Below are 20,939 nucleotides of genomic sequence, written 5' to 3'. Positions count from 1 at the left end.
CTCTGATTTTCCTGACTACAACTCCTGGCCTCAAAAATGCTCTTCTTTCATGGTTCTCTCTCAAATTCATGTTGATAATAGATATGTACTAGATAAGAAGAACAAATTTCATCTCAGGAAAAAAAAAAGACATAAACTATAGGAGAAAAGAGTCTTGGAAGTGGTGCTCTAAGATCTGTGCTCCCGCCCCTACGTTTGATGGACACCCACAGCTCTCCTCCAGGAAGCTCTCTTGGATTTCTTTGAACAAAAAAGATACCAAAAACCTGAGTTCACCACAGCCTTCCTATTGGCAATCTACAGAATTCTATAAAAGAGACTTGGAAGAAGTTAGAAAAGGAGAAAAAAAAATGGCCTTAGAATTGAGTGATCCTAAGAGGAACAAATTTGGAGTCCCCTTATAAATGATTCCACTGGCGTTTATGGGGAGTGCTGTGAAAATATTTAGAGTTGGATTCAATCTCATCAATGGGTAGTGAAATGCAAAGTTTCAAAAAAGAAAATTAATTTCTTAAAACATGTATTTTTGAAAAAAAATGCTCACTATGCATTATTCTCTTCAGTGGCTAATTTATCCTCCCGTACCTCCTATGTGAATCCCTAATCCCTCAGTCATATGGTGAGACAAGAATGTACCACCTTCTGAAAAACATCATGATTAGAGGAAAGGATCTTCTCAACAACTTCCCATAGCCTGGACAGAAATGTTTTTTTATTGCTGCCCTTAGTGGGGGTGGTTAGTGGCTAGTTCATTTTCTCGCACCAGCTCCATGAGGCCAGAGACTGAAATTTGTTTACCTCTGTACCCAGCACCTGGCTAATAGTACATGCTGATGATTTAATTAACAAATAGCAAACTAGTCCATGTCAGGCATTAATGAGTACAATCCCTATACAGTGGACATATCCATAATCAGCAACACTCTACACTCTAATGTGGGACAATCCATGTGTTAATTTTATTTTGTTCTTAGTATAGACACAGCTAGCCATAACATATTAAGATAATTCTAGATCTCCATTCCCAATTGACAAGAGAAAAAAGGAGAGATGTTCCGAAACTCCAGTATCCACAAAAAAAAAAAAAAAAAATCCGAATCCAAGAGCTCTCTCTTTTATTCTCCGTAATCCCAAACTACTGAACTGCTTTATTTGCAGGGTTACAAGACTATGGCTGGGATCGCTTTGCCTTCTTCATGGTACCCGTCATTGCAACTAAAGAGCATGAATTTAACCTACAAACAAATGTGGTGTTGTTTTCTGATGGCCCCAAACAATGAAAGAGGCTTTACAATCGTGAGTGGTTGAATGTGGTCAAACAGGTCCTTGTTCATTGTCAGTTCCCTCTATTCTCAGGTTTTAGCACACATGCAAGTCTTCTTAATCCACAGCTCCAAAATCAAGATCAGTGGGAGAAAATCCAATTGTTTAGGGTCAAAATAAAAACATTTTTCAAATGCCAAAGAAAGAGAACAGGGGTTTTCTGCTTTGATGTTAATACCATGCCTTTTGTAGTTTTCCTGTTTGTTTGTTTTCATCTTCCACTGTCAATAGGGCACCAGATTTTATAGGCAGCTTAACACAGAACAGATGTTGATTAAAAGAGATGTGGTTTTGAGTGTGACATAAAAATATCATTCTCTCTTGTCTAAATGCTACAGCCTTAATGGCTTTAATTTTTTTATTAACTGATATATAAAAGAACAATACGTATACATTTTATCTTAACTGAGCCATACGCAGCTCAATAGCTAGACCATGAATAAGGCAAGAAAAGTTCACATTATAATATTTAAAAAAAAAAAAAACACAGAAAAAGAGAAGAAGAGACATTTTCTACTTGTGCAAACGGCATGTGTTTTCTGGCCAAGGCTCATGGCATTTTCATTTACTTTATAAATATAACCTGTTTATGGCAAAAATAACACTAAATGCATTTTTTAGATTCATCTTTAAATATACTCTTAAGCAGGGTATTTCTTCTATTTTAATCAATGATGGCATTCCAAGAGCAACATTTGGAAACAATAAATCTGGAATAAATGTGACAAAGATAAAAGTAAAGTAGGAACTTGAAAGAGAAAAAGAAAAGAGAAAAGCTCCAATGACTTTATACACACCTTTATGCAAGGATTAAAGAGAGGTTGTGTTTGGCACAGTTGACCATTCAGGTGCTGGAGGCATTTCCAAGCGACTGAGCCAAGAAAATAATGCAGTCCTACTTTAGCTGATAGAGGCTTGAAAGCTTTGATGAGTAGATGAGGCAAGATACCTGACCTCAATGGTCCATGACACCAAAATAAATGGATGTGGAAGGCAAATTTTGCACACTTGGAACCAGAAATCCAGCAAAAGCCATAGCAAAGTGCCTATGTGATCAATATATTTGCAATGCCTGACACGAAACCATATGCCACATACGTTGAAATGTTGTTCTAAACTCGGATCAGAAAAGAACATAACACTGACTCTCATCTTTTTTGTGTGCTGTGAGACCACATCTGTTTTTTTTTAGATTTGTTGGATAGAAGATAGCTTATTTCAAATAGTTAAAGCAGAATCAATGCCAAAATGACCAATTCGGATGAATCTTAGTTTAATAATTCCATTCTATCAGTTTTCTACTTAGAGTATGAAAAAAAATTGCAATCCACGAGATTCTAGCATAATTCTTTCCATTTGCCTTGTCCTTACTGTAAATACTTTATTTAAAATGATGAGAAGGAAAGATTATATGTAATATTCATCCTAAAGCAATAAACTGTGATAAATAGTATACTTGGGAACATGCTTTCACGTTTCAAGGTAGGATCCAAAAGTTCTAGCTTTGAAATGTGCAGAGCAAAGCCATATTTCAAAGGGCCTTGCAGACTATCTATATAGATGTGTTTACACACACACACACACACACACATTTTTTTTTTTTTAGTCAAGGAAGAAATATAGTCTCTTTAAAGGAAGAAATATAGTCTCTTTAAGTTATTTTGGATATATCCTTCAAGTTATTTAAGATCTTAGTTTTCTTTTTTTCTGGAACACTTTGGAGATAATTATAATCACTATATTTTTGGTTTTCATTTATTGAAAAAATAAATCTTTCCTTTCAAAATGAAATTGAAATGACAAAAATAAAGCATAACCTTCTCTGTGCCTCAAACTCTATCAAGAACTGCAGAACACCACTACAAATATTCCATTGCCATTAGCATGCCATGATTCACATGCTGGAGGATCAAGAGAATGAGAAGACTAGCTGCAGACTGGGAGAAAATAATTGCAAAGATATATCTGAGAAAAGATTGTTATCCAAAAAAATATAAAGAACTTTTAAAACTCAATAATAAGAAAACAATATAAAAACTGATTAAAGATGAGCAAAAGTCCTGCACGAGACATCTCACCAAGGAAGATATGCAGATGGCAAACAAGTATATGAAAAGATGCTCAACATCATATGGCATTAGGGAGTTACAAACTAAAATGGCAATGAGATATCACCACACATCTATTAGAATGACTAAATCCAAAACACTGACCAAATCCCATGCCGGTCAGGATGTAGAGCAACAGAAACTCTCACTCACTGCTGGTGAGAACGCAAAATGGTACGGTATACTTTGGAAGACAATTTGGCAGATTCTTACAAAACTAAACACACTCTTACCATGTAATATAGCAGTCATGCTCTCTGGAATTTACCCAAATGAGTTGAAAATTTATGTCCACACAAAAATCTGCACACAGATGTTTACAACAGCTTTATTCATAATTCTCAAAACTTGGAAGCAACCAAGATATCCTTCAGTAAGTGAATAGATAAATAAACTGGGGTATATCCAAAAAAATGGAATATTTTCAGCACTAAGAGGAAATGAAAGGACACAGAAGATACTTAAATGTCCCTTACTAAATGAAGAAAACCAGTCTGAAGAGGCTACATATTGCATAATTCCAACTGTATGACACTTAGGGAAAGGCAAAAAAGATCAGTGGTGGCCAGGGGTTGAGGAAAGGGAGGGATGAATAAAAGATTCTTAGGGCAGTGAAACTATACCATGTGATACTATAATGGTGGATGTATGTCATTATACACTTACCAAAACCCGTAGAATATATGACACCAAGAGTGAATGCTAATGTAAACTATGGACTTTGGGTGATTATGATGTGTTAATAGAGGTTCATTGATTGCAATAAATGTAGCACTCTGGTGTGGGATTTTGATAGTGAGGGAGGCTGAGTCAGGAGCATATGGGAACTCTGTATTTTTTGCTTCAATTTTCTGTGAACCCAAACTGCTCTAAAAAATAAAATGTACTAAAAAAATGTTAGGGGGAATGGTGTAAAGATGATTGTATGTGGTTATAGCAGCTTGTCATCTCAATTTTGATGAAAGATTTACAATTTTATTGTGTTGCATCACAAATAGAACAATGACTTATGTTTCTTAACGTGGATAGCTGATTCCATGCACTTTTGACAGTTCCAAAAAATAGTTTCTCTATATCAATTGTTGCAAAATATTTTCATTGTTTATGACCACCATGAGTCAGTCCCTAACTATGAACCCTAACTACCCAGAAGAAATAGCTAATAACAACTTTGGATAAGTGGAAAAATAGTGCTGTATTTTCTAATATAAAGGACTTACAGAGTCCTCTTGAAGTTTTAACCAGTTGTTGTAACTGAACTTTTATAGATAGAGATTCAGAGCTGCTGCTGCCAGAAGCTGCACAAAGGGAAGAAAAAAGGAAGACATCGGAGAGGAAGTACATAGACTTTGGCAAGTTAGAGAATCACAGAACGTTGTTGCAGAAAGGACTCTGGGAGAGACGCTGGGATCCTCTGTGAAGATATCTTTACAGCACTTGGAATTTCCTTCAGAGGATTCATAGAACACTAGAAACTACAGTGAGAAATTTCATTTGCATCTGAATTTGTACAGGTTAGGGAGAAGAGGTTCCCTTGCTATTAAAAATCTCAGAAGAGTCCATGATGACCTCAAGATGGTTAGGAACTACTGAGATCCTTGCTGGTCCTGATTTGCAGAAGCATCCTAGAGACAGGATAAATACACTTCAAGTCACTAGTGTTTATATTGGTATTTAAAAAGGTTGTTGTCTTTTTCATAATCTGAGTAACTGATAAAATGTTTGAAGAATAACAGGAGAATAATAGGAGCTTAAATATTATAGACATATTATTTGGATATATGGTACCCACTCTTTTTTAACAAATACAATACTGCCCAGAAAATATTTTCAATAATGTGAATCCATTTGGTGTAAATATTAAATTCTCAAACATGTTGCTAGAGCCTGAATATTTACGTCTCTCCCAAAGTCACACGTGGAAACCTAATCCCCAACGTGATGGTATTTGGCGGGGGGCGTCTCTGGGAGGTAATTAGGTCATGAAGGTGGAGCCTTCATAAATGGGCTTAGTGCTCCCCCACCCCTTCTGCCATGTGAGGGCAGCCAGAAAACAGCCATCCATGAACCAAAAAGTGTGTCCTTACCAGACATCAAATCTCCCAGTGACTTCATCCTAGACCTTCCAGCCTCTGGAATTGTAAGAAATAAATTTCTGTTGTTTATAAGCCACCCAGTATATAATATTTTTGTTATAGCAGCCCAAACAGACTAAGACACACGTATTCTTCATTCCTCAGTTATCAGACTGTTTTTCCTCCATAAATACAGAATGCTCCGTGAGTGTAATAAAGTCACATAGATGATAACATTTAAGAGCCATCGAACATTCCTTATGCCACAGCCCACCTGCCACAGTGCTTCCGGGATTCCCATTTCCCCTCTAATATTCCTAATGAGTTAGGCAGTATGTTTCAGTTTGTTCTTTGAAATACAAATTTCATGAAATTTTTCAGGACAAAGAAGTTTCCTATCAAGTGCATTTAAGAAACCCCCATTTGAAGATTCCTAGCATATGTACCTATATTAAAGGCCCTAACAGTATCTGTGGTCAAGATATTTCACAAAGTTTAACTAAGTTTAACCTATCATTTCTTAAACCTATTCAAACCTTTTATTTATTTATTTTTTAACAAAATGCCTAACGTAGGGGTGCCTGAGTGGTTCAGTCGGTTAAGCCACTGACTCTTGATTTCAGCTCAGGTGATGATCTCAGGGTCCTGGGATTAAGCCCCTGGACCACCAGCTCCCTGCTCAATGGGGAGTCCGCTTCTCCCTCTCCCTCTGCCCCTCCCCCCCACTCTAGCACAAGCTCTCTCTCAAAAAAAAATAAATAAATAAAATCTTAAAAAAAAATGCCTAACATAATTTGAAAAATGATGAACTAAGGAACAAAAAGATCCCGATAAAATGCAGCCATTTTATCTGGAAGAGGGACACTATAAATTATCATAGCTATGAATACTTTTTTAAAAGTCACACAGTAAGACACTGCAGGGAAGGGACCCTGAGGGGAAAGAACTCAGAAAAGGAAGTTTAGTCCTTTGCATGCTAGATATTCATCATGAGTAGTTCTCACAGCATCCTGGGATAAGATGTGTGGACAGTGATTCCCATGGAGATTTGAAAGGACAGAAACACGTCTGGTGGATGTACGAATATGCACAGCCCCATCCCTACATCCTCATGGTCCAATTCAGGAGCACAGTTGTGGGGTCTGGAACCTTGCATTTAAAGAAGCACCCCAGGGACTTAGAAGCAGGTGGTAGGTCGACAAGCTTTGAGAAACATTTGAGGATGAAGGAGAGAGAGAGAGAGAGAAAAAAAAAGGAAGGATAGAGAAGGAATAGCAAGAACTGAGAAGAGCTGCCTTATTTCTTCTACTGCTCAGAAAGTTCACGCATAAAATATTTCCTGGGCTCAAAGGAGCTGATTCTGGGTCGCTTGCCTTTGTCTGTCCAGTTCCTACCTGGCTGCAGTACACTCTTCATTCCAGCCTCAGTTCTAGGTGATCTTTCCAAGATGATACAAAAGCTCTCACACGACCCGGTTTATTGTTACCAATATTTTCATTTAAGCACTTTGATCAATACCCTACAAGTCTATTAAAGCATACAAATGCTTTCTCAGGGAGACCCATGAAAGGCCCCCCACTCCTTTTTTAAAACTTATTTTTTTTATTATTTTTTAAAGAAACACAACTTTTCCAAATTTGTGCATCCTTCTGATTCTGGTTTTAGAAAGGAAATGAAATTTGTCACGCCGCCATACATCATTTCCCTCACAGTACAATGTCCCATCTGTGTGTCAAGTACAAAAGAAAAGCATTTTGTGAAAAATTGCTAAAGAAGTAATGATTTTTGTCCTCAACTCTTTGTTTTGCCTTTCAATAAAGAAGGCGACATGTGCCACAAATGATGTATTATTGTTTAGGTACGAGCCCAGTAACACAGTGCATAAGCAAAACCATGTTTCACAGCAGAGAAACTATAGTTTACTGCCCCTATGGCTCTGATGAGAATATAATGTTCTACAGTTTATAAATGCTTTGAGGTCAATACATGATTTGCTTCAGCTTGTTCATCCAATGAGCAGGGGATCCAAAAATATATCAAGCTTTTAGACAGCCCCCTGGAAGCTGGGCTGAGGCAGCCGTGATGGAAAGGTTCCTTGGAAGCCCCTCTGTCAGCTGGAGATGAGATAATTAGATCCAGGTAATACATTGGAGCCCCAACAGGGAGCCGCCAAGCAAACATGTCATCTTTATGGGCCTTTCTTGTCCTGCACAGTGACTGTGGCCTCAGACAGTAAAGCACCAAGGGATTAGTCGATGCCCAACAATGCCCCGCTGTCACTCAGTCACCCTCATTATCTAGGGGACGCTTCCACCTACGGAAGCCCACGGAAACCAAACACGAACCATCAGGAGAGGCTCTTTTTAATTATTTTTCTCCATTTCTCTGCTATTTCTTTTTTTTTCCTTAACAATATACCTTTAGTAATATATTTGATTTGAGACTTTTTTTTAAGATTTATTTACTTATTTGAGAGCGAGAGAGCTTGCGCACAGGTGAGTGGGGGGAGGGGCAGAGGGAAAAAATCCTCAAGGAGACCCTGCTGTGCGTGGAGCCCAACTCAGGGCTCCATCCTAGGATGCTGAGATCATGACCTGAGCCCAAATCAAGAATCGGACGCTTAACCAACTGAGCCACCCAGGCGCCCTGAGACTGTTTAATGCAAAATGTCCATATCTTACTTAACATGGTTCTCGCTTTGGGGATGCTCTTTGAACTACAGACAAAATAGTTTCAACTCCCTGAATTCCATTCAAGAAACCATGTTTCCCTTTCACCATGATTTCAGTTGGTAGTCATTGTCATTCCCTGTCTTCATGTTATTCATACAACAGATTCTTATTGAGGGACTAGAATTAGGTCAGGCACAGTGCTAAGCTGTGCGAATACAGAAATAAGACGAATACACTGGACCACAGCCACATTGAAGGAGATTTTATGGTCAGATTTTGTAAATAAGAAATTGATTACATTTACTATGAAAGAAAAGTACATGGTGCTTGCCAAGAGAGATTATAATAGGGGTACTTCATTTCTTTGAGGGGGCAGGGGCTGCTTTTCTGAGGACATGATCTCAGACTGAAACCTCACGTTTAAAGAGTAGGCTTTAAGTGAAGGAGGAGGAAATGATAGTCCATGGATGGGGGTAACTCTATTTAACAGAGATAAAGCCATATGCAAAGGCACAGAGGTAGGAAAGGTTACCACCACCACCAGCATCATCACCACCACCATCACCACTGTCACCACCACCAGCATCATCACCACCACCATCACCACCAGCAGCAGCATCACCACCACCATCACCACCAGCAGCAGCATCACCACCACCATCACCACCATTATCACCACCGGCACCACCACCGGCACCATCACCACCACCATCACCACTGTCAACACCACCAGCAGCAGCACCACCATTATCACCACCGTCACCACCACCAGCATCATCACCACCACCATCATCACCGTCACCACCACCAGCAGCATCACCACGATTATCACCACCATCACCACCACCGGCATCATCACCACCACCATCATCACTGTCAGCACCACCGGCAGCATCACCACCACCATCACCACCGTCACCACCACTGGCATCATCACCACCACCATCATCACTGTCACCACCACCAGCATCATCACCACCACCATCATCACTGTCAGCACCACCGGCAGCATCACCACCAGCAGCAGCATCTCCACCACTGGCATCACTAACATCATTATCAACATTACAGTAGAGCTACTAGGGGCCATGCTATGCACTTTATAGAAATCATCTCTAATGCCTAGAATAATCTTGAAAAAGAGGTACTATTTCCAGCTCAAAAATAAGGATAATATATGTCTTCTTATTTTTGTAACTTGCATAAATCAGCTTGATGATGAATGGCTGATTCTGTATTTTAACCAAATCAATGTGATTCCAAACTCTACGAGTCGTGGTATTAATGGACATATGAGTGCAACAGGTTACTAACACTGCTTTCAAATGGATATTGTTGCATTTTAAAATCTCAAATGCCAACCAGTGTTGCATCTTCAAAGATATCGACTTAAGCTCTTCATTATATTCATTTGATTTGAAAGTTTCTATACACTTTTTCAAAAACCAAATATAAGGAGGAGTTTGACACCACTAAATAAAAATAAACACACATGAGTTGGAGATTGTGATTTGTAAAACTTGAAATTATAAGCAAAATGGGGTAAAAGTGCCAAATATGCCTCAATAATTGAACATTCAAACACATAAACTTACACAAAGAGGATTTTGAAAATGACATATTATTTACAATCTTAAGCAGGCAGGATATTATCTGTCATATATAATGGTAATTTTTGATTTATTTTTCATCTGATGAGATCTGGAAGGGGAAGTGACTCATTTGCGATCATTTCATTTAATGATTCTTAACAATTTCTTGATCACTTACCACGTCCTAGACACTAAATTATACTCTAGGGTTGAAGAGGCAACTAAGGTAAGTTCCCTGCACCTGAAAAGTGTACCATCTATTACAGGGACAAGATTAATTCGGACACATTCTTTATGATGTGGTATTAGGGTGACTTTGCAGCATGCTGTAGGAACAGAATGAAGGAGCCCCTGAGAAGATAATCAGGAGAAGAGAAGGAATATCACAAACAAGCAAAGAGACTAGTTTAGGTGTGGATGCAAGGACATGTGTAGACCTTGAGGAATGGAAGCAGTTTGGTGCATTAGAACATAAAACAAAAAGAGGACGATGACTGCACAGACAGCAAGAGCCTGAATATGGAAAGTTGTAGATACCATGGTAAGTTGCTTAGACTCTGCAGTGGCAGACACTGGATAGTTCAGCATGGAAGTGGACAGGCCATTTCTGTTCCTTCAGTAGGTGGAGGAGAAGAGTGTAGTGGTGTAGAGCAGAGGTCGGATTTGAAGAAAGCTAGCCTGAAGTCATGCTGCCTAATTCAGAGCCTGGTTCAGTCACCCAGGTGCAGAATAAGAGCAGTGAGAGTGGAAATGAAGACAGGATGACACATTGACAGAAGATAGAGAGATAACGTCAGTAGAGTTCAAGATTTTCATTTGGGTGAATAGGTAGAGGGTGGTGCTTGAATTGAAGAAGGAATAGAGGAAAAGAAGCATATTGAAGAGCAAGGGCATAAAGTATTGGTGGGCATTTATATCTTATGGATTTGGGATGCATAAAGGACTTCCAAAAATACACAAGGAGGCAACTGGCATTGTGAATATTAGTCAAATATTGGTGGGAGAGCCAAGTTATATAGAGATCTCTTGATTCCATCCGTTACTCATTCTGATACAATTTACTGACCTTCTAGGATCCCTGAGTTTCCTCTAAGCTGCTTTTTCAGGGGTGGGATGAGAGAGACACCTAATAAGACAATAGAAATCATATAATGAAATTTTCTCTCAGCCCTTACCCATATTAAAGACCGGATAATAAATAACTGAACGTCTCTGTGTTTGGCTCACAGTGATTGTATTTTAGAACAGGGGCAGAGCTTATAGAATAGTTGAGGGCACCAGTTAATTAATAGTCAAATATAAATAGATAAATCTATGCATAACCTGATTAAATACTCTTTGGACAGTCCCAAGCCCTCCAGACATTTGGAGTTATACAACCTTTTAAAAATAAAATAAAATAGCTAGAGTCACCATCCCATGCACAGTGGGAGAATTAATGTTTTCTCCAAGATTATAGTCGATGGCTCAGAGCAATAAAGCATAGTGGTTTAAAAGCAAGTTTCCAGAGTCAGATTGTGTTTGAATCTATAATATGCCATTTACAGCTGTGTAATTTAAATAAGTTGCTTAAATTCTGTGTGCCTTAGTTTTCTTATCTATAAAAGGGAAATAATATTACCTACCAAATAGGATTATGCAGGGGTTAAATTAGCAGTGCATTCAGAGTGTTCAGAAAAATGTCTGGAACATAGTAAACAGTGAACAGTTAGCCTTGATGTTCTCATATCACTTCTGTTCCCTGTTTCCTCTGAACATGCTAAGTCTTAGGTCTCAGTAGCATGTTCTTGTCTTTCACTAGTCCTTTGAAGGTGATTTCCTTCAAATTTCCCAGCCCCTATCAAAAGCTCCTCTCACTTTCTGACCTAACGCAAATTAGCTTCTCTTGTCCAGAATGGCCTGAAATGGAGCTGTGGAGGAGGGAGTCTATTTCTGCCATAACCATCAAGCCCAGTAAGGTATTTTCTGAGATAATAGGTACATTCTCTTTCCAAGAAGGATTCTGGGCTATTTTATTCTTAGACCAGTGTTTATTCCCTTTCTTCAGGACCAAGTTTGGTGACCCCAATCCAAGGTTATTTTTATGAGACTGGCCTCTTCTCTGTGCTTGATGATAGATACCCATCCTGTAGCTGTTGATATAATCTGTGCATGAGCTACAGTTTTATAAAAATAAATTGATTGAGATGGAAATCTGTGAAGTTTGTAAAACTGTGTATTTTTGACAAAAGTTACCTTATAAAAAGGACAGAGGAGAGATATGGAATAATTTATAAGGATGATCCCATGGGGCCATAAATAAATTACAGACTAAAGCCTGAGCCAAACTATCTTCTATTAAAGTCTCTTCATTGTTATTCAAGTGAATTTTCTCCCTCTCCCAAGTGGAAACTATTTGCACAAAACAAAAATATGAGAAACAGAATCCTAGGAATTTGGGCAGTTGAAAGAAAATCTTGTTAAAACTTGAGAGTAGAGTTGACTTGAGGCGTAATTGTCAAGACTCTCTTCGTCACCTTTCTGCATCTCTCTTTAGTTCCTCTTTCTTTTCAGATTCTCTTCTCTTCCAGATGTCTTTCTTCATCAATAATCTTTGATTATTAATTAAATCAGCATCCAGTGCTACAATATGCTGGGCATTGAGTACTGAGAACACAGATATAAGACATACTTATACTTTACAAAATTGTCATGTATCTGAAATTCAAACTTTACTGGGCAGCCTGTACATTATTACTTGCTAAATCTGGCAACTCCACCTAAGAGCCACATGATCAAACAGTTACAAATAAGAAGTCAAACAAGAAAATACTGTAACATGTTAAGGGAAAGGATGAATTTAAAAAGGATTTCCTGATTTACAAGGTGATAGATTTGAGATGATATACCCATGATAAAATTTAAATTTTCTATGTTTTAAAATAAAGGTGACCAGGGGCGCCTGGGTGGCTCAGTTGGTTAAGCGACTGCCTTCGGCTCAGGTCATGATCCTGGAGTCCCGGGATCGAGTCCGGCATCGGGCTCCCTGCTCAGCGAGGAGCCTGCTTCTCCCTCTGACCCTCCCCCCTCTCATGTACTCTCTCTTATTCTCGCTCTCTCAAATAAATAAATAAATCTTTAAAAAATAAAAATAAAAAAATAAAAAAATAAAGGTGACCAGAACAAACTGAGGGTTCTAGAGGGGAGGGGGTGGGAGGATGGGTTAGCCTGGTGATGAGTATTAAAGAGGGCACGTTCTGCATGGAGCACTGAGTGTTATATGCAAACAATGAATCATGGAACACTGCATCAAAAACTAATGAAGTAATGTAACATAACATAATAAAAAAAATAAAAAATAATAAAATAAAGATGACCATGTAATAACCTTAACTAGCCTACCTCATGGATTCATTGTAAACATTCACTGAAATTTTACACGAAATACAATTAAGCAGTCCCTGAAAAGGAGCAACCATGAAATGCATTTTATTATCCTCAACAATCCTCTGTGGTAACCAGAAGTACCCCATTTTATAGATGATGAAGCCAAAGCTCAGAGAGTTTGAGATTGAGGAGACTTTCCATAATATGGCATGTTTTGATGTGGGTTTTTTTTTGTTTTGTTTTCATTTGGTTTGTTTTTTTGGTGGAACTTATATGTAATCTAAATCTGTATGACTCTAAAACCCAAAATCATAATCATTATACTATGAACAGAATCCTTACATTCAATTAGGAATTTGCACTAAGAAATTAATCAGATAACTACAAGCAGATTTATTTACTAGGATATCCACTATACAGTTATTATAAAGGAATTAAATTTTAAATGGTTACCAATAACTGGTTAAAGAAATTGAAGATCATACAGTGATAAAATACTATGTCATCATTAAAAGTGATGTATAAAAATATGAAAATCAACTAACCCAAGGATTTATTTCTACCATAAGAAAAGACATCACATTTATCTGCAAGTGTATAAATAAAAAATGTTATTTCCAAAAAGTGAAATTATGAGTTATTTTTAATTTGTTCTATGTTTTTAAAACTTCTATAACACACTTTTCTAATCAGAAAAATATTATAAACATTTATCTTGCAAATTTGATCAAGTAAAGAAATAGACTTAACAATATAATCATGTTTGGGGCGCCTGGGTGGCTCAGCCATTAAGCGTCTGCCTTCGGCTCAGGTCATGATCCCAGGGTCCTGGGATCGAGTCCCGTATCGGGCTCCCTGCTCAGCAGGAGGCCTGCTTCTCCCTCTCCCCCTCCTCCTGCTTGTGTTCCCTCTCTCGCTGTCTCTTTCTCTGTCAAATAAATAAATAAATAATCTTAAAAAAAAGAAGATTTAAAAAAATCAAAAAACAAAAAACAATATAATCATGTTTGTTCCCTCTTTCCTGGGAAAGGAATAAGAAGTGACTTTAACTGTAGAACAGAAAAGAACATTTGGAACAGACTCAGATCTGAAACATAAAGTATAAAACAAGCATCAGTGGATTAAATTTAAAAAAAAAAACAGTACATTCAATCAGCTTTAGTGGATTTTTTCAGCTTTTATTACAGTAACTGCAATGCAAGATGACCAGTACAATTGGGAGCTGGTTAACCAAAGTCACATCTGAAATATAAGAAAACAATTGAAATAGAAATCAGGTATCCTGGCATCTAGCCATCATCTGCAAGCATAAGAAAATTTCTATTTTAAAGTAGATACCAAACTTTTGCAAATTCAGAATATCATGTAACTACAAAATTAGAGTTTCTTAGTTTTGTTACAATACTTTGGAAAGTCTGAGGTCCTCTTACTCTAATTCTACTTAACCACGAGGGCATATCATTTTAGTTTGTTTTTAGAATAGATTCTGGGCCTAACCTCTCCATTCCTTTAGGATTTAGGTATAGCTAGCTCCGTTCCCTGGGATTTAGGTATAGCTCATGTTGTGAATTTGACTAGAGGGTCTCTTTACTTCTCTTCTTTGCATATTTCTCATGATGCCTAATCAATCAACCATTGCTAAGGACAAATACTATCTAAATGTGTTAATAATTTCAATACTACTTGATTTAGCATACTGTTCTCAGGCACACAGAGAAAATACAAGACAGAATTTAAATGATAGCTTTTTGGATGCCAGGGCATGTGGGTTGGTTGGAAGTGTTGCCTGAGTGTGGGATGGAGACACTTGAGACCAAGCCATTCAAACACTATACAAAGCAACGTGTAGTTTGAATAAATACCAGCATGTCAATGAGCAGAGGTAATGATGTTGGAAAAGAAGTCAAAATAAAAGCAATCTCCTTCCTCCCACCCCCCACCACTCCAGCATGGGGTGGCTGGGTGATAGACACTGGGGAGGGTATGTGCTATGGTGAGTGCTGTGAATTGTGCGAGACTGTTGAATCACAGATCTGTACCTCTGAAACAAATAATACAATATATGTTAAAAAAAAAGAAGAAGAAGAAGAAGAAGAAGAAGAAGATAGGAGGGGAAGAGTGAAGGGGGAGAAATCGGAGGGGGAGACGAACATGAAAGACGATGGACTCTGAAAAACAAACTAGAGGGGAGGAGGGGTGGGAGGAGGGGTTAGACTGGTGATGGGTATTAAAGAGGGCACGCATTGCATGGAGCACTGGGTGTTATATGCAAACAATGAATCATGGAACACTACATCAAAAAAAAAAGCAATCTCGTTGTCCAAGCAGATTGCGAGAATATTTATCTTCAGAAATAGGTAGGTACAAATGAATTCAGGAAAGATCAGCTAACCATTCAGATCACTCTCTATGTAGAAGCAACCAAGTCCTATTCATATTGTAGAAGCTTTAAATGACAGTGTTCCGTTGGTATCTGTCCCCTTAAACCTAGCAGATACAAGTACCTACAAATGTATATTATAGTGATATACATCCCTGCTCCCAGTCTGTTTAGGAGACCTACTTCTTAATTCAGTTTCTGACTTTAATTAGCTGCAAATTAAAACCATCTTGACCCCACCAAGCAGAGAGAGGATCAATACCAGCCTGATAAGGATCTAGCCATGTGATAGGTCTGGGATTTGATACTGTAAGGCTGAATTCATAGTTACTTTACCAGACCAGACAAATAAGAGGTAAAATCCAGAAGGCCAGAGAGGAAAAGACTGAGAGGGAAAACCAAGGTTCTTTGAGGGGAGACAAAATTCAGATGCTAAACCTAGAAGTCAGAGTTAAAAAGTAAGGTTCCAAAGTGAGATCAGAGCCAAATGATGATGGGATGGAATAGCAGGTGCATAGTACAGAAGCAAGTGGGATTTGTGTCCAGTTACAGAGCTAGCACGGACCTTCCTCATCTGGCATAAGTCACATTCATTCTCTGGGGCTGTTTCTTCACTAATAAAAGAGCAAATATATCAAATTCCCTCCCTCTAGCTCCAAAGTTATTTAGAGAATCAAGTATGATCAAGTCTCCTAAAAAAGAAAGGAGTGAGGAATTCCCCATGTAAAGTAATAAAAATAAGCCAAATTTGGAATACTAATAAGGCAGGCCATTTAATTAATTTCAATTTTTAAACACAGTGCAAGCTAAGAAACCCTTTCATCCCCACTCCCTGTGCCTCTATCTCTTAACCCTCCATCACCAAAATGTTTCACCTTTCCTGCTAGACCAAATCCATTCTTGTAGATTTTCTTTGGACTCTGCCCCCTCATTCACTCATTCCTTCCTGCAGTGGACTGCTCCCTTAACTCCTTCTTCTCTTCAACTTTTTCCTCTCTTCTGGGCCCTTCAACTCAACATATAAAAATGCTCAGTACTCTTATCTTTAAAAAAAAAAGGTTTCTTTTGCTTGCATCTAGTTATTTTATCTTTCCATTTCTCAGTTTCTTAAAAGGATTAGTCAATAATCTTAGTCATTTCAACCACCAAAATATGGTTTCTGCCTTCACCTTACTGGGACAGTTCTCACTAGAATTAAAACGAATCATGAAAACAATTACAATAGTAAAGAAACCATGAGTAAATGATCCTATGCAGGAGGCACTATAAGAATATCTCTATAACAACTCTGAAACGTAGGCAAAATGATTTATTTCCACTTTATAGATAAGGACTTGAGACCTACAGTAGTAAAATAACTTGTCTAAGGCCACAAAACTAGTCAGTGTCAATTGGAGCCAAGACTGGACCTCAGGCCTACCAAATTACAGATTCCCAACCCAGAGTTCCCTTCTAACTCCAGACCCATTACACAGTTACCTACTGTCTGTCTTCTCCCAGAGCAGCAATTTCAACAAGTCCAAGATCAAACTTATAATCTCCTTTCTAAATCTGCACCTCTGAGCCCAGCCACCTCCCATCACCTACCCCTTTGAAAGGCACCACTTTGCATCGGTTCTTTCTGAAGGCTAAGCTCTTCTCAGTCCCACAAGTGAGCCCTTGAGCTATTCTTGATCTTGTCTTATCTGAGGGGCCTCCTATCATTACATTCCACAATATTTATTGAGCAGTTGCCATGAAGGAAAAAACTTGAGACTAGTGATACCAAGAAACATAAAACACCATCCCTACCAATAAATTTATTACCTGTTGAATCAGAAAACAGTTAGAGGAAACTGTATAAGTCATTTAGTTTAACCAGCCTCATAGTATATGGGTCCACTTTCTGAAATCTCCGATAAATGAACATCTTAACTTTGCTTGGGCACACCCGGTGAAAAATTACTTGGAAAGCTTCTGAATTTCTTTGTAATTCTGATTGGCCCACTGTATTAATAATATACCACATTATCATAATTACAATGTATTATTAACTAAACCTCACTATAAGCCAAGATCTGTGCTAAGAGATGCACACAAATAGATGAAAAAGACATAGCTCTTGTCCTCAAAGACTATAAGGAATTTGGAGTGATGGTACATATATACAAAATTGGACATTTTCAGTGGTGAAAACTGCACTAGATATCGTGTTAAGTACAATAATCTGCTCTAGGAAGAGTCTTCTATCAGCTGTGATGATGTTTAAAATAAGTACAAGATCTGGGATGATCACAGTCCAAGACAATGTGATAGGAACTTATACTTTTCAAACTCACTCTTAATTTATTTATAATATATGTAAATGCACAGAACTTATTATATATATTTATTTATTTATTTTATATGTCTACCTCTATACCTATATATCCATCTATCCATCTATATCTTGTATGTAGAATGCTTGAAAACGAGGTCCAGCTCTGAAACGTACACTCTGAATATCCTCGATCACCCTAGCCCATCACCAGCAGGTATTGGTCCCTCAGTGATTCTAAAACAAAAGGTTTACAACAGTAGTACTCTATGCATACAGCAACACGCATGCAGAAAATGCAATGGACCCTCACAATTAAATATCTATTGACAAGCAAGATATAAAGAGTGAAAAAATTGAGAAATAAAAAGAAAGAGTTTCTGCTGGCATTACTTTGCAAATCCACCACAAAGATTTGTATGTAAGAGTTAGGTGTGGAATTGTAGTGAAATTTCTCTGAAGAAACCCATCTTTTGGAATAAAGTGTCAGGCCAATTTTAAATTCTCAAATGATTATTTGCCAAAACAAAACATAAACAAAGCAAACAAAGTCATTCCCATTACAAAGGAATGGAAGTTTATTTTAGTTTATAGGAAATAAATTAAAACAATATCAGAATAATAAGTCTCAATTTTCTTGTAGAGAAACATGTTTCCTTAATATAGACATTATAAACATTGGCAGTATACTCAGTTTTGAAAAGTAAATAATAAACACAGTAAGATATCCATTTGTCATCATTTTTCTCTTTCAAATATTAACCACACAGTAATGTCAAGTAAACTACACATAAAAAAATGAGGACAAATTTGATAATGCTATATAACTATCACATAATATATTTAAAGAAATACAGTAAAAGGCACATATTACCATAACATAATTAAATTATATATTAAAAATAAACTCTTCTTGAATTTTCTAAACTATAAATATACATTAACAAAGGTTATCTGTGCTCTGGAATAAGGACCCTTTTTGTTTATTTTTTCTTCTCCTTTGTATCTCTTTTTTGTATCTCTGTGTTTTGGAAATCAAATTATCCTTTTTTAAAATGAATACTAATTAAGATAATAGTTATTTTTTGCTACAAAACAATACCTCAAAATGTGAGTAGCCTTTAACAACTTTTATTTTTCAGTTGTGTCGAATGTTGGAAGCTAAAGATTTTGTGGTTCTTCGTCGTGCAATCTAAAATTCTGGAGTGAAGGAGCACTCTTTATTTGGGACATACTGTTCTCATGGCAGAGAAAAAAAAGCAAGAGAATTGGCAAGAACACTCGATGGTTCATCGAGTTTCCACCACAAGTGTCATATGACTACTTGCTCGCTTATCATTGGCAAAGCAAATCACATAACTAAGCCCTACTTCTGGAGCCTACAGGAGGTAAACACTCAGGCGGCAGTGGGGGGTGCGTATCTTTTCCCTGGAAGGGAAAATAATCATTGAGTACAATGGTAGCACCTACCAGAAAGTAGAACTACTCTGTTCTAAAGGAATTTCCAGACTGTGTAAATTATAGTGATTATTAAGGGAACTTTCAATAAAACACACATGAACATTTTATGTGTATATAATGTAAAATGTATTTAGCCAGAATAACCTAAAATCCTGCTGGGTATTTTTTAAATATTTAAAATTTATTACCATCTTTGGGAACCTAAGTATGAACAACCCTTGTTCATCCATCTCAGAAGTGTAGTCCATCAACAATTTTATGAAGTTACATATTGGGATTTGAAAAAGTTTGAAGATAGAATATTCCAAACAGCATCTCCGTTAGGATTCGGTGTATTATCAGTGTGAACAGTCTACCTCTGCCCATCAAGATGCCAAACTTGACTTAATCCAAAAAGTACTTATTAAACACCCTTTTCTCAAAGAGCTCACACTCAGAAGGGAATCAGGGCACACTAAGGCAGAGCTGGGGGCCCAGGTCTCAGTGAAGACTACCCCAGCACCCACACATGATGGCAGAAGCAGTCCCCTCCGACCCCACTACAGAAAACCACCATGCTAACTTTATTTTTTTTTTTTAGAGAAGGAGGGTGGGGGGAGGGGAGAGGGAGAAGGAGAGAGAATCTTGAGCAGGCTTCATGCCCAGTGCGGAGCCCCGTGTGGGGCTCAATCTCATGACCCTGAGATCATGACCTGAGCCGAAACCATGTCAGATGCCTAATGGACTGAGCCACCCAGGCGCCCTGCCGCCATGTTACTTTAATGACTGTCCACCATAAATACATTCATCAGTTTTAAGAAAGGTGCTCCAATGTCACTGACCAGTCTGCCACCCTGAGGTAGGTATCTGCCTACTTCATTAGGCAGCTGGACCATACATGCTTAAGCACCATGCCACTTGTGGCCAAGGAAGCCCATGCTTAATCTGAGTTTAAAATAAGCACTTACGACATAAAGTGACAGACATCTAAATCAACTCATGGATACTCTTAGAGTTCTTTATTTATTGGCTGTATGGAAGAGCCACTGCTCTATACCTAAGAGATGTGGATTTAGAATTAAATGATAGAAGAGGCCTAATTATAAGTTTGAGAAAAAATTTGAATAATTTTTTTAAATTACTGAGAACATAAAGGCTGTTGTAGTTTGCAAGTTAGAGCTGGTAGGCCCAAGCTACAGTCTTTTTCTCTTAATCACATCAAAAACAAAAAAGAAAAAGGAAAAAAGATGAGAGGTGCAAAAATATATTTTTTTCTTTTCTTTTTTTTAAATCCTGCATGCTTTAAAGGCAAGATTTGATTTGAATATCATACTCAGGGCAGAAGAATAGACAAATGGTTTAGTACTGTCTGCAACAAGGTGCTGCTAAATCTTCCATCTGTGTCCTTATCACAAACAATCTCATTTTTAAATGGTTAGTAACCTGTCATAAGATATCACTCTGAGATGAGAATATAAGGTTTCAGTCTAGAAGCAATCTTTTTTTTTTTTTTTTTTTGGTAAATATTTTGAAATGTTCCCCATTGTTTCGAATACAAGTAAATTAATACCTGGAAGATTTTAAACTGTGGTTGATTTTCTTTGGCCAGTCCTATGGTCTGGTGAGAAGGCAGAGAAACTATTTGACTTCACATCATTTTTCATCATAATGGAAGTTCTGTTGTACA

General features: G+C 37.6%; 1 pseudogene; it reads right to left on the bottom strand.

Moving 5' to 3' along the window:
* The window catches only part of LOC118555718 (protein PIMREG pseudogene), a 120,609-nt pseudogene that overhangs the window by 97,460 nt on the left and 2,210 nt on the right, over positions 1–20,939 (bottom strand).

Source organism: Halichoerus grypus, chromosome 9 (genome assembly GCF_964656455.1).
Source record: "Halichoerus grypus chromosome 9, mHalGry1.hap1.1, whole genome shotgun sequence".
Classification (NCBI taxonomy): domain Eukaryota; kingdom Metazoa; phylum Chordata; class Mammalia; order Carnivora; family Phocidae; genus Halichoerus; species Halichoerus grypus.
This window is presented reverse-complemented; position numbering and strand designations above follow the sequence as displayed.